Source organism: Sycon ciliatum, chromosome 8 (assembly GCF_964019385.1).
Source record: "Sycon ciliatum chromosome 8, ocSycCili1.1, whole genome shotgun sequence".
NCBI lineage: Eukaryota > Metazoa > Porifera > Calcarea > Leucosolenida > Sycettidae > Sycon > Sycon ciliatum.
Genome location: NC_088650.1, coordinates 25,214,333 through 25,226,085, shown reverse-complemented (window position 1 = coordinate 25,226,085; position 11,753 = coordinate 25,214,333). Strand labels below are relative to the sequence as shown.

General features: G+C 50.4%; 1 protein-coding gene across 1 annotated transcript in view; it reads right to left on the bottom strand.

Annotated features, from left to right (window-relative positions):
* LOC135822475 (uncharacterized) overlaps positions 1 to 6,876 on the bottom strand; it is a 22,976-nt gene extending 16,100 nt beyond the window's left edge. The window contains exon 1 of the mRNA XM_065335249.1: positions 6,616 to 6,876. The gene's annotated coding sequence lies outside the window, so the exon portion shown is untranslated. The remainder of the gene's footprint in view (positions 1 to 6,615) is intronic.
* Positions 6,877 to 11,753: the final 4,877 nt, after the last annotated feature.

Sequence of the window (11,753 nt, the reverse complement as noted above, 5' to 3'; positions counted from 1 at the left end):
TATAATGACGTCACTGCATTTTGGAGACGAGATTGTGTTTTTTGTCGACACGAGAGGCGACATTATAATTATATGTACAATCAGTCATGTCGACAGTCTGAATACAAAAAAGGAGTCATATTTGTTTCTACTCCGGCAGGCATAATCAGTTCAAGAAGAAGAGTATTTTTAGAGGTTGTGCGTTTTCCGTTGATATTAGAGAGGTTAAGATGCACGTTATTTCTGACGTGACGCGAAAGTTCAGCTCGCGTTATTGGCTCGCACGTCGAAAAATCAACGCGAGTGACCTGCTGCTCACGTCGAAATTTGGAGTTTTACGCCAAATTTGACGTGAAATTGCGCGTCACGTCGGAAATAACGTGCATCTTAACCTCTTGACTATACGTGTACGTGTGCACTAGTACTAGCTATTTACATGAACGAGGGTGCTGGTTTTGCTAAACCGCGTGGTGTGCGTGCTTGTAAGAAGAAATGCTTTTGTTTGTTTGAAGTTTTATTTTACATCGCAAACCAAACGGGCATTGATGCCCAATATTATGATGGCGATAGAATAAAAAGTGTGGCTCGATAAAGCTTCACTTGCGAAAATGAGAAAACAGTCAAAAGGAAGTATTTGTACCGATAATTACAAGTCAAGTTCGAACGAAGTAACAATCAGGGAGAAATAGGAAGATGAGGACCTATGCCAGAGGGAGGTGCTATTCGGCCATATTAAAACACTTTCAGCAATCTTTTCAAACGGGGTTGGACGACGAGCGGACGTGAGTTCCTGTGGCAGGGTGTTCCAAAGCTTCACGGCGGAAACCAATGGTCGGCTGTCGCCAGATGTTCGCCGAGTTAGCGGAACAACGTATTTGCAATTGCCATTGCCACGGGTGTTACTGGGAGGTTGGAGGGCTACTCTATCTTTCAGAAGAGGGCTGATGCTGCTGGTGTGGACACGGTGCATAAGGAAACTTCGGCGGAGTTTGCATTTGGCACGTTCAATTACAGGGGTCAGGGAAAGGCGAGTGTATATAGGAGTGGTATGGGACGGGAAGGGCAGATTGGCTACGCAGCGAACACATCGCTTGTCGAGGACAGTGAGCTGGTGCCGCTGCTGAGCCGTGAGGGCAGAGAAGAACGCGTTTGATCCATAAAGCATGTCAGGAAGTATAAGGGCAGAATAGAAGAGGAGCGACTGGCGTTCAGATAGCGACGGGCGGATGGTTCTCAGGGTGGTTAGCTTCTGGGAAGTTTTACGTACTATGCTGGAGACCTGCGCGTCCCACCGAAGACAGGAATCGATCTGTAGGCCCAGAAAGCGAGCAGTGGTGGTCTGGGTGAGAGGCGTCCCGTTGCAGTTAACGTTGAGTTACAGGGTACATGTACTACGGCGTGATGCCTCAATGGCTAAGACCTGCGTCTTGTCAGGGTTTAAAACCAGGCCTTTCCCGTGTAGGTAGTCAGCCAAGTTTGACACAGCAACTGATAAGACTTGATTTAGGGTTGCTACGGATCTGCTTGCGGTGTCGAGAAGGATGTCATCCGCAAAAAGCTGGGAGTGTGCTGGGCTGGTGACGCTATGGACGTCCATGGTATAATAGTGAAAACAGCAAAGCCTGAGGACCCAGTACACTACCCTGAGGGACTCCACACTCGCATGCAGTTAGGCCCGAGCACTGCCCACTCGCCAGAACTACTCTCTGTCGACGGTCCGTGAAGTAGCTCGCAAACAAACGCAAAACAGTCGAAGATACACCCAAAGCAAACAAATCTTGGATCATGAGCTGGTGCCGTACTTTATCGAATGCCTTGCTCATGTCCACTAGTACTGCGCCAGTATGTAGCTGGTGGTCTGCTGACGACAGATAGCGGTCCATGGCCAAGGTCAAGGCATCTTCCGTGGAGTGTTGTGGCCGGTACGCAAACTGATTGGCGGGCAAAAGTGAATGGGTTTGTAAGAAGTCACACAGGCGTTTGTGGACTATCTTCTCCAAGATCTTCGATGCTATTGGCAGCAAAGATATGGGACGGTAATTGCGAGATGCGTTCTTGTCACCAGACTTAAATAGGGGTCGAACATTTGCAATCTTCAGGGAGACGGGCACAATGCCAGACGAAAGGGATGCATTAATTAATATGGATAGCGACGGGGCGAGGGCTGCTGCATAATGCTTCAGGATGAATGCCGGAACACTGTCGCTGCCCTCAGCTTTACGAGCATCGAGTCTCACGAGAAACGTGAATACCTCCTCAACACTAGTGGCCTGGAATTCCCGCAAAGGTTCCCGTGGTGACGGACCACTAGGTAAGAATAGCTGCACAGGTCTACTTGGATCGGAGACTACTCCACTGAATTGCTCGCTGAGTGCTGCTATACTGACAGAGGGTGAAGTGGGAGTTTTGGTCCGGCCGCTGAGCTCGTTTATTGTCTTCCAAGTGAGGCGCGCATTTGCCTGACTCCGTGTGAGAAGATTCTTGTAATACTGGGCCCTGAGGCGTCGGGACATTCGCTTAGCCTCGGCTCGTGCTGATGTGAATACAGTTCGTAGATCCATGTCAGTCGGCGAGGCTCGCCAGCGACGATGTGCTGCGTTGCGAAGTAGAATAGCGTCGTGGAGGGCAGGTAATTTCCAAGGACAGGGCGTGCGGGAGGAAGATTTAGGCCGATACGTTCGGACAGGAGCGTGCTCGTCCAAAACGGAAACAATCTTGTCAGTCCAAGAATACCACATGGCATCCACAGTCTGAGCGGTTGAAAAATTCTCCAGGTCACAATGATGCAAGTCATGAGCGAATCGGTTCATATCGATCCTTGCTAGGTTACGACCGCACTTGACAGCAGGAGGTTCCACAGTGCACTTGAAAGGTAGGTCAATTACGACCGCAAAGTGGTCGCTGGTGGTACAAGGGAGAACCGTGCAGGAGGTTATCGCTCCATCCACAGCTAGGGCGAGATCCAGTGTTGTTCTGCTGCCGTGGGGGGCAATGCGGGTAGTGTCCTGCACCTTGTTGCTGATATTGAACTGGTCGCAGAAGCGATGTAAATTGTCGAGCTGAGGTGCTTGGCGCCGGCTTACGTCGACATTGAAGTCGCCCGTTAAAATCAGCGGGGACGATGGCATTGACGCCGCTGCTGTGTCAACTGAGTTGGACAAGTCCTGCCAAAATTGTACTGGCGTGCCTGGAGGTCGATACACTCCTCCTAGGAGAATCCGGTTTCGATGACTTCTGATCTCCAGTAGCAAAAGTTCTATGTTGGTGTGGTCTCCCACCACTTGTGCTTGAAAGCGATTGTGGACATAGGCTGCTAGGCCAAATCCATGACCGGGACGATCCCTCCGGAAAAGTGCATGGTTAGGTATGCTGAGCAAGCTGTCTGCGGTAGAGCTAGATAGAAAGGTTTCCGCCAGTATCATGATATCAATGTTTTGAGATCGTATGAAATCCTCAACTTCATGCTTTTTATTAAGAAGGTGGCACACATTGAGGAACTCAACTCTAAGATTAAGACTAAGGCCGTTGTTGCTTCAGCCATCGACGGTCGGAATGACGACAAACCTGTCATTTCGTGCCGTTTGATTTGAGCAGTAGCACCGGGACAATACTGACACATATCGTGTGACATGCCTGTGGCAGCAAACATAGTGTACCGACGGCGACGGATCAAAAACAGCCCCAATGTGTGTCACTGCGGCAACGGGCTGTAGGGAAGCCCATTTGCAAAGCTGCCGATTTTCGTCGTCTTTCTATGCTTAGGGTACGTTTTTTATTTTTTTATTTTTTACTAAGGCCACAGCTTCCAATCATGACATGCAAAGCAGCGGTGCAGCATCGCAGGCATGAATCGTGGACGTGGTGACGGGGTCTGATGTGCTCCACCGACCTAGGGTCTCGGCTTCACTGCACAGCAAACGCGTCGAAAGGAAATGAGGGCTAATAATTATCGGGAGATGGGGGGGGGGGGAGAAGAAGAGAAGAAAGAGAGAGAGAGTGAGAGAGAGAGAGAGAGAGTGAGAGAGAGAGTGAGAGAGAGAGAGTGAGAGAGAGAGAGAGAGAGAGAGAGAGAGAGAGAGAGAGAGAGAGAGAGAGAGAGAGAGAGAGAGAGAGAGAGAGAGAGAGAGAGAGAGAGAGAGAGAGAGAGAGAGAGAGAGAGAGAGAGAGAGAGAGAGAGAGAGAGAGAGAGAGAGAGAGAGAGAGAGAGAGAGAGAGAGAGAGAGAGAGAGAGAGAGAGAGAGAGAGCTGGGAGATAGAAGAGCACAGTGCTCTTGGTGATGAGGACTGCGAAGGATAGCAAGTTCTGGGACATGTGCATGAGAATCAGAATATCGGTGATGATGGCAGCAGGGTTATAAGGTAAGCAGCTGAACACTAATAAGAACAGGGAAAGCGTTGGCGAGCAGATTCAAAGTGCATCAGTAGCAGAGAGCCAGTCCTGAGCAAGAAGGTGACGGTACACCTTTTTCTTAAAGCTTTGCATGTGGGGCTGGGCGGGTGGGTGGTGGAACAGGTCTGGTGGCAGGGCATTCCATGTTACAACGGTGCAAGCAGGGAATCCTTGGAGACAGCTATTCCGGGTGTTGGCAGGCAGGCCAGTTGTCATTTGGTATGGATGGGAATCCTGCAGCTGGAGAGACTGATGGGTAGGTCTTGTCTCGGGGGCACGGTGAGTGGCTGGTTTGGGCAGCATCTGCTTCAGAGGGCTGGATGCATCTAGATAGCAGAGCTTGTAGGTATAGGCAAGTGCAGCTACCAGGCGACGGAGTGCCGGGCTAGGGAGCCAAGTACCTGATCCGATGATGTGGAGGGCCCTTCGCTGGATCTGGTCCAGCTTCTTAAGATGGGACGAGGGTGAGCCCATCCACACTAAGGGGCAATACTCGAGTGTGGGTCGCACAAAGCCGGTGTAGACGCGTTGGCGGCTCTCGGCGTCCAGAATGGGAGGCGCTCGCTTCAGGAAGCCAATCCGCTGGTTAGCACGGGAAGCTAGGGAGCGGAGGTGGAAGGAGTAGCTCAGGGTGTCGTCAAAGGTGACTCCCAGGAGTTTCAGCCGACTCTCTTCACTGACCGGTGTGCCGCCAAATGTTGCTCGAGGGAGCTCCCAGGGCTGGCGATGGTGGCCTATAGACATAGCCTGCGTCTTGGAGGGCTCAATTTCGATCCTCCACTTATGTCCCCAACGGGAAAACGCATCAATGCCCTGCTGGAGGAGCTCAGAGCCACAATCAATGTCAGCTCTTGATGTGAGGCAGTGGAAGAGAGTGGTGTCGTCAGCGCAGGCTGCTAGCTCCATACCTGGTGGGAGGTGGTCCTCGCCATCATTGGTGTAGAGGATGAACAGGGTGGGACCAAGGATACTGCCCTGCGGCACGCCAGCTTTGGTCGGGTACGGACTGGAAAGTTCACCTCCAACTGCAACCCTCAAGTGACGATCAGTCAGGTAATCCCTCAGCCAAGCGAGAAGTGGACCAGTTACACCATAGCATTGTGCCTTGTGCAAAACGCCTGCATGAGAGACGCGGTCGAATGCGCCAGCCACATCAACTGCAATGACTCGAACCACACCACCTCTGGCTGCAACGCGACTCCATTGGTAGTTGAGTAGCGTGAGTATGTCCTGGGTGCCGAGTTGGCTGCGGAAGCCATACTAACTTTTCGATAAGATGTTGTGTGCCTCCAGGAACTGTCGGATTGAGTGGTTGATAATGGCCTCCATGACTTTCGACAGAATAGAGAGGAGGGAGATCGGGCGGTAGTTCTTAACAACGTATCATCAAGAGTCACTCAGTGTCAGTGTACTGGTTAATGTACTCTTGGTATCATGCCCAAGGCATAGGCCAAAGCACGAAAGCCTTACAGGGACGCCACCCAAATGCACCAATTATCCACCCACACTCTCCACGTGAGTTGCAGTGTACCGTGCTGCGGATGAAAACCGCGCCTCGGGTGAGCCATTTACCCACCCAATATGACTAAGACTACATCAGCCATCATTCAGGAATACACCATAGGCATTGAAAACCTGCCTATACAATTATTGTCTCCAAGTTATACCGGAATGCCTATATTTGTTGTGAGAGTGCATTGCTGTAACCAAAAACGTAAGAATGTAACACAGAAGATGATCCCAAACCAGCAAAAAATGGAACGTGGGAAGAAAAGCACTGTAGCCCGGTAGGAAGCAAATACTAGACTAAACGGAAAGTATCCAAGTTGTTGGAGTAGTAACTAGTAAGCAACTAAAATCTGCTCGTCCAGTGATATCAACCGATCCAGCACATTCTTACATCGAAACATTCGAAATCCCTGGCCTAATCATGCGGCTCTGGCAACACGCCTATCCACTGCCCAAGACTAACACCGGAGCAATACATTCAATCTGATCTCCTTACCATCAGCCTTTTAGACCGTTTTCGTGGTCCATCTCCATTGGCCGTATTTGCCAACCACGATGGAAACATTTAGAGCAATACATTCAATCTGATCTTACCACCAGCCTTTAAAAGACTTTTGGCGGTCCACCTCCATTGGCCGCATTTGCCAACCATGATGCAAACATTTAGAGTTAATTACCGGTAGCAGACACAAGAGCACTCAAGCTGGAGCAAAACACATTCAATCTGATCTCCTTACGATCAGCTTTTTAGACCGTTTCCGTGGCCCAGTCCACCTCCATAGGCCGTATTTGCCAACCATGATGCAAACATTTAGAGTTTTCTAGCAGACACGAGAGAATTCAGACTAAGGAATGAAGCAAGCTCCCGGCAGGCTTTCTACAGTCAACATTCTGAAGCTTCCAAAAGTACTTTCATTGCCTTCTCTTCAGGTGAATACACGCAGAAGATCTTCAGGTGAGTACATGCAGAAGAGGACAGTACTACTAGTAACTGAAATAAATACAATAATTACTTTAAACAACGTAGAAGTGAAGAAGAGGTTGGTGCGACTTCGGCGATATGTAGGGAATTGTGTGTAGAAGTGATACATGTAAGCAGCGGGTAGATTAGCGATAACAAGTGCATGACAGATTGAGAACAAATGGAGTAAGTGCCGATTCTCACGCACAGATAGAGGTAACAACACCGTTCTCTTTTCCCAACTCCAATGTTCATTGTACATACACAAACAGGAGATCCCCCCCGATAGGCGTCAGCCTTTGGGTGATCCTGAAATAAAGATTACTATTATAAGAGTATTACAAATCCTATAGTAATGTGCTAGTCACGTGATTTGGATGCGATCACTGATCAGCGTGATCGGCGCACTGTGATCCCTCAATAGCCTCAATAATCTGAGACGACAAACTATTACTTGCGAGTGAACCGAACTAACGATGTGCTGATGTCCTACCTGACAGCTTGAGCGTCATTGTGTTCAGTTTCTGCTTGCAAAGAAGGTTTTTATTGTGTGAATGTAGACAGCATTCAAAACACTTAGCAAATTAGCACTGTGTACATGTACATGTGGCAGAATTGAAGAAAAACCTTCTCAATAGACGTCACAGCATTCCGGTTGCTTAGCTAACATGCATGGTAGATGACCCAGTGTGTCCTTGTGAAGGCCATTGGCACCTTGGTGGGAACATGGTGCAAGGATGGTCAACGCAACGCTGTAGTCATCACGGTAGGAGTGGGCACGAACACCTCGCCAGCAAAGCGCAGACAGTGAAGAAAGTAGCACAATACACTGATAGTGTAGTATCCCTGCCCGACCAATACGGAAGCAGTACGGAACTAATACGGAGCTTGCCTGATGTATATTTAGTGTATCTCCGTATGTAAGCGTACGTCGTCTGCTGCATAAAAGCGGCTGCGCATTTCTGTTTTGATGAAGAGAAGATTAGATTAGATTGGATAGCAATAAAAGCTAACTCGAAGAATAAGGATTCAGCCTCTAGGTGAGCACCGGAGAGAAAGTCAGTTATTTTGCCGCTTCTTCTTTCACGAACGATTATATCTCAGGTGTGTACCTGAAAGTAGAATAAAAGTAATTATTGTTAATTTCACCGCGCCTACCACTCGGCTACCTATTACATTGGTGGCAGCGGTGTGTTTTTGTAAAATAAAACAACGTGATTCGACCCCAGACCCCCATGGCTCAACCCGCAGCTTCGTGCGACGAATCAAGATGAGAATCATGTTTCTTGCCTTCCTGGGCCTGGCCCTGCTTATTAGCTTGCAGCACAGTCAGGGTGCTAGCGTGGATCACCCTTCCCTCCGCATGGCACTCACTGGAGACTCCGATGGCGATTCCAAGCGACCCGCTACCTACATGTATACTACCGGTGGTGATGGCGAAGCTGATGAGGACGACGACATGCAGGCTGCTGACCAAGACAAGGAGGGTATTCCCCAAGACCAGCAGCGTTTGATTTTCGCCGGCACGCAGTTGGCAGACGGCCGAACCCTGAGTGACTACAACGTTCAGCAGGAGTCCACTATTCACTTGGTACTTCGTCTCCGTGGTGGGATGCAGATTTTCGTCAACACTCTTCCTGGCTAGACCATCACTCTTTACGTCGCGCAAAGCGATGCTATCGACAATATGAAGACCATGATTCAAGACGAGGAGGGAGGTTATTTGTCTGACGCCGAGCTAGCCGCTCTGAGTGACCGGCTCAACCAAGATGAAGATAACACCTGGCTTGCTCTCCGCCGTAGCTCCAGCCGCCGCCGTGGTTACTAACGCTGATTCCAGGTATGGCATTTTCTTTCCTGTCTTCCTTCAGTCTCCCTGTTCTCTTCAGTCTTCCTTTATGCGAGTGTGTGAATCCAGTTTAGTTTGGTAGGCGTCTGATCATGGTGAGCCACGGTTTACCCAGCTAATGTGGGACAATGTGTGTGACAACGCCCCTTATAGTTATAGTGTATTCAGTTCGGTTTTTGAACTCCGATGTTCCTGGCGGGTTGTGCCAGCGTTGTGCAGCAAGAGTGCTGTGGATTTTCAGGTCCTATTTGGAGGACAGTTCTTTCCCCTTTTGACCCCGTGAGATCGTGTGAACCTGGTGTGCTTCTACTTTATGCTTTGTTATCAGTTCATTTCTTCTGTCTACTCTAAACATTATCATTTCCGATATAATTTGCCATCTTCCGGTTGACGCTGTGTTCGTAACTCTTCACTAATTTTTTGAAAACCACGAGGGCGTGATAATCTGTAGGAAGGGAGGGTGTAGTATCCCTGCCCGACCAATACGGAAGCAGTACGGAACTAATACGGAGCTTGCCTGATGTATATTTAGTGTATCTCCGTATGTAAGCGTACGTTGTGAAGACTTTTTCGAGCTCCGTAGTTTTTCGTGCGATTTATCAGCCCAGCCGGCACCAGGCCGGTCTGGAGGTAGTTACAGGGTAGAAGAGAAGAGTTCGAGTGGTGAGTAGTAGATAGTCTAGGTAGTACTAGTAGGTAGACACAGGTAGCTATGCCGGCCAGAACTGCCACTCGCAGCCTGACGGAATCGGAAATAAAACTTTTGAGCTCCATCCCTGAAATTGAATCGTCCGTCTTTGAAATGGTCAAGACGCTGTCAGCGCTCGTGTCGGAATCTGCAAACCGGGAGGTCCGTCTCAAAAACAGGATTGACGAACTGGTCATGCAGATAACAGGACTGAAAGAGGAGGTTGTCGCCATGAAGGAGTCCGCCATTGCAACGGCAAGTGTAACCTCTCCTCCGGCTGAACAACAGCCCCAGATGCAGAGTACGACGAGGCGGAAGGGATCTCGTAGCCGTACGCGAAGAGACCAGGTCACCAAGTGCACTGGTGCAGCAGCAGGAGAACACCGTAGCGCTTTCAAACGCGTACACGTGGATGACACTGGCAGTGATCGTGAGATCTCGAGCGAGGAAGACGAAAGTTTTCAGACTGTTGGGCGCCCTCCAGTCAAGCCCCAGAAAACATCGTTCGACCCAATCGCTGATGAATCGTGGAAACTAGTATCCAAAGAACCCCACCAAACAAGGAAGGCAGTCGTGTATGTGGGAAATCTGCACGCGGATTGCACAGAGGAACGAGTGACAGAGTTCACTCAGCAGCGATCTGTGGCCGTGGCCAAATCCGTCAAAGTCCATGAGTGCAGCATGCACACCACGGAAGACGGGAAAGTCTCAGCCCGATTGACGCTCGACGCCACTGGATTAGAAACAGTCACTGCTGCGAACTTCTGGCCACGACCGCTTTACGCTCGAGCCTGGCGACACCGCAAACGGCCGCAGGGTGACAGCTCATCTGGTGCAGCTGGCGCCGGCAACGTGGGCAGCAGAGGCGATAGGGACAGTGAGGAAGAGGCTGCCTCAGCTGGAGCGATTCAGTCACACAAACACCAATGAACACCAGCTTCGCAAGGACATACCCAGTAATGAAGCTCCTGCTGACAAATGCTTTTGGGCTGCTGTCAAAGTTTGGAGCCTTCCAGCATGCTGTTGCACGGAGCAGATCTGACATCGCCATCGTAACAGAGACTAAACTCACCCCGGAGAAAGCCTCACTATCTGACTCCTCCATGCCGGGCTTCCACCCACCCCTCCGACTTGACCGATCTGCTCAAGGTGGCGGAGTTGCGGTCTGGGTCCGGGACTCCCTCTCCTTTGACCACCTGAGTGACATCAACTGCCATGGCCATGAGGTCATCTGGCTTCGCCTGCACCTGGACAATGGCCAGAAAGTAGTTGTATGTGCAGTGTACCGACCCGGGTCGTGCCCTGGACAAGATGTCTCTCTGCTTGAGTATCTTGACTCAGTCATGGATCAAGCTCGATCCCTCGGGAACAGCGTCGTGATAGCCGGGGATTTAAATGTTCATAATGAAAGCTGGCTATGCAGCACGAAGACTACACCGGCTGGTGAATACATGGAAGAACTCTCTGCGTTCCACGGGCTCCACCAGCACGTTACTCAACCGACACGTGGTGAGAACACCCTGGACCTCATACTCAGCGACTTCTCGGAGACCTCAGTGGTGGTAAATGTACTGGACCCCATTGGAGCATCAGACCATGCCACCGTTGTGGCCACTTTTGATGCCACCCCACTCCGCGAACCACCGACTAAACGGCGCGTTTGGAGGTATGCTCAGGCAGACTGGGGCCGGCTTCGGCACTTCTACTCAACAGCAAACTGGGATATATCAGAAGACCCCGAGGCGTCGTGCAGATCAGTAACCGCTGTTGTCATGGAAGGCATGAATCGCTTCATTCCACACAAAGAACTTTCGACGAAACCAACAGATCCATCCTGGTGGACGCCGGAATGCTCAGCCGCTACCCAGGCAAAGAAGAATGCATGGAACCGTCTCAGGAGACACCCCACCTGCCACCAGCAACTCATTGACTACAATGCCAAAGTCCGAGCCTCTGCCAATTGCCTTCGTCTCGCAAAGCAGGCAGAATCTGCCCGCATCCGAGATCGGCTCAAACATGGATCACTGCGAAACAAGCAATGGTGGTCACTCCTGAAGCAAGCTGCAGGCTCTGGCCGCAGCTCGTCTATCCCTGTCCTACGCAATGCCCAGGGTAGAGAATATGTCACCAACCAGGAAAAGGCTACTTGCTTTGGAGAATTCTTTGCGAGCAAATGCAGTCTGGGTGATCAAGATCTACAGCACTCCGACCTTCCTGACCTTCCTCCTAGGTGTACATCTGCCCTGACAACTGTCCGGTTTCGGGAAGCGACAGTCCAGCGCCAGCTCCGCCAGCTGGATCCAACCAAGGCTACTGGACCCGATGGCATCCCTGCCAGAGTTCTGAAGCAGTGCTCAAAAGTTTTGGCTGCACCACT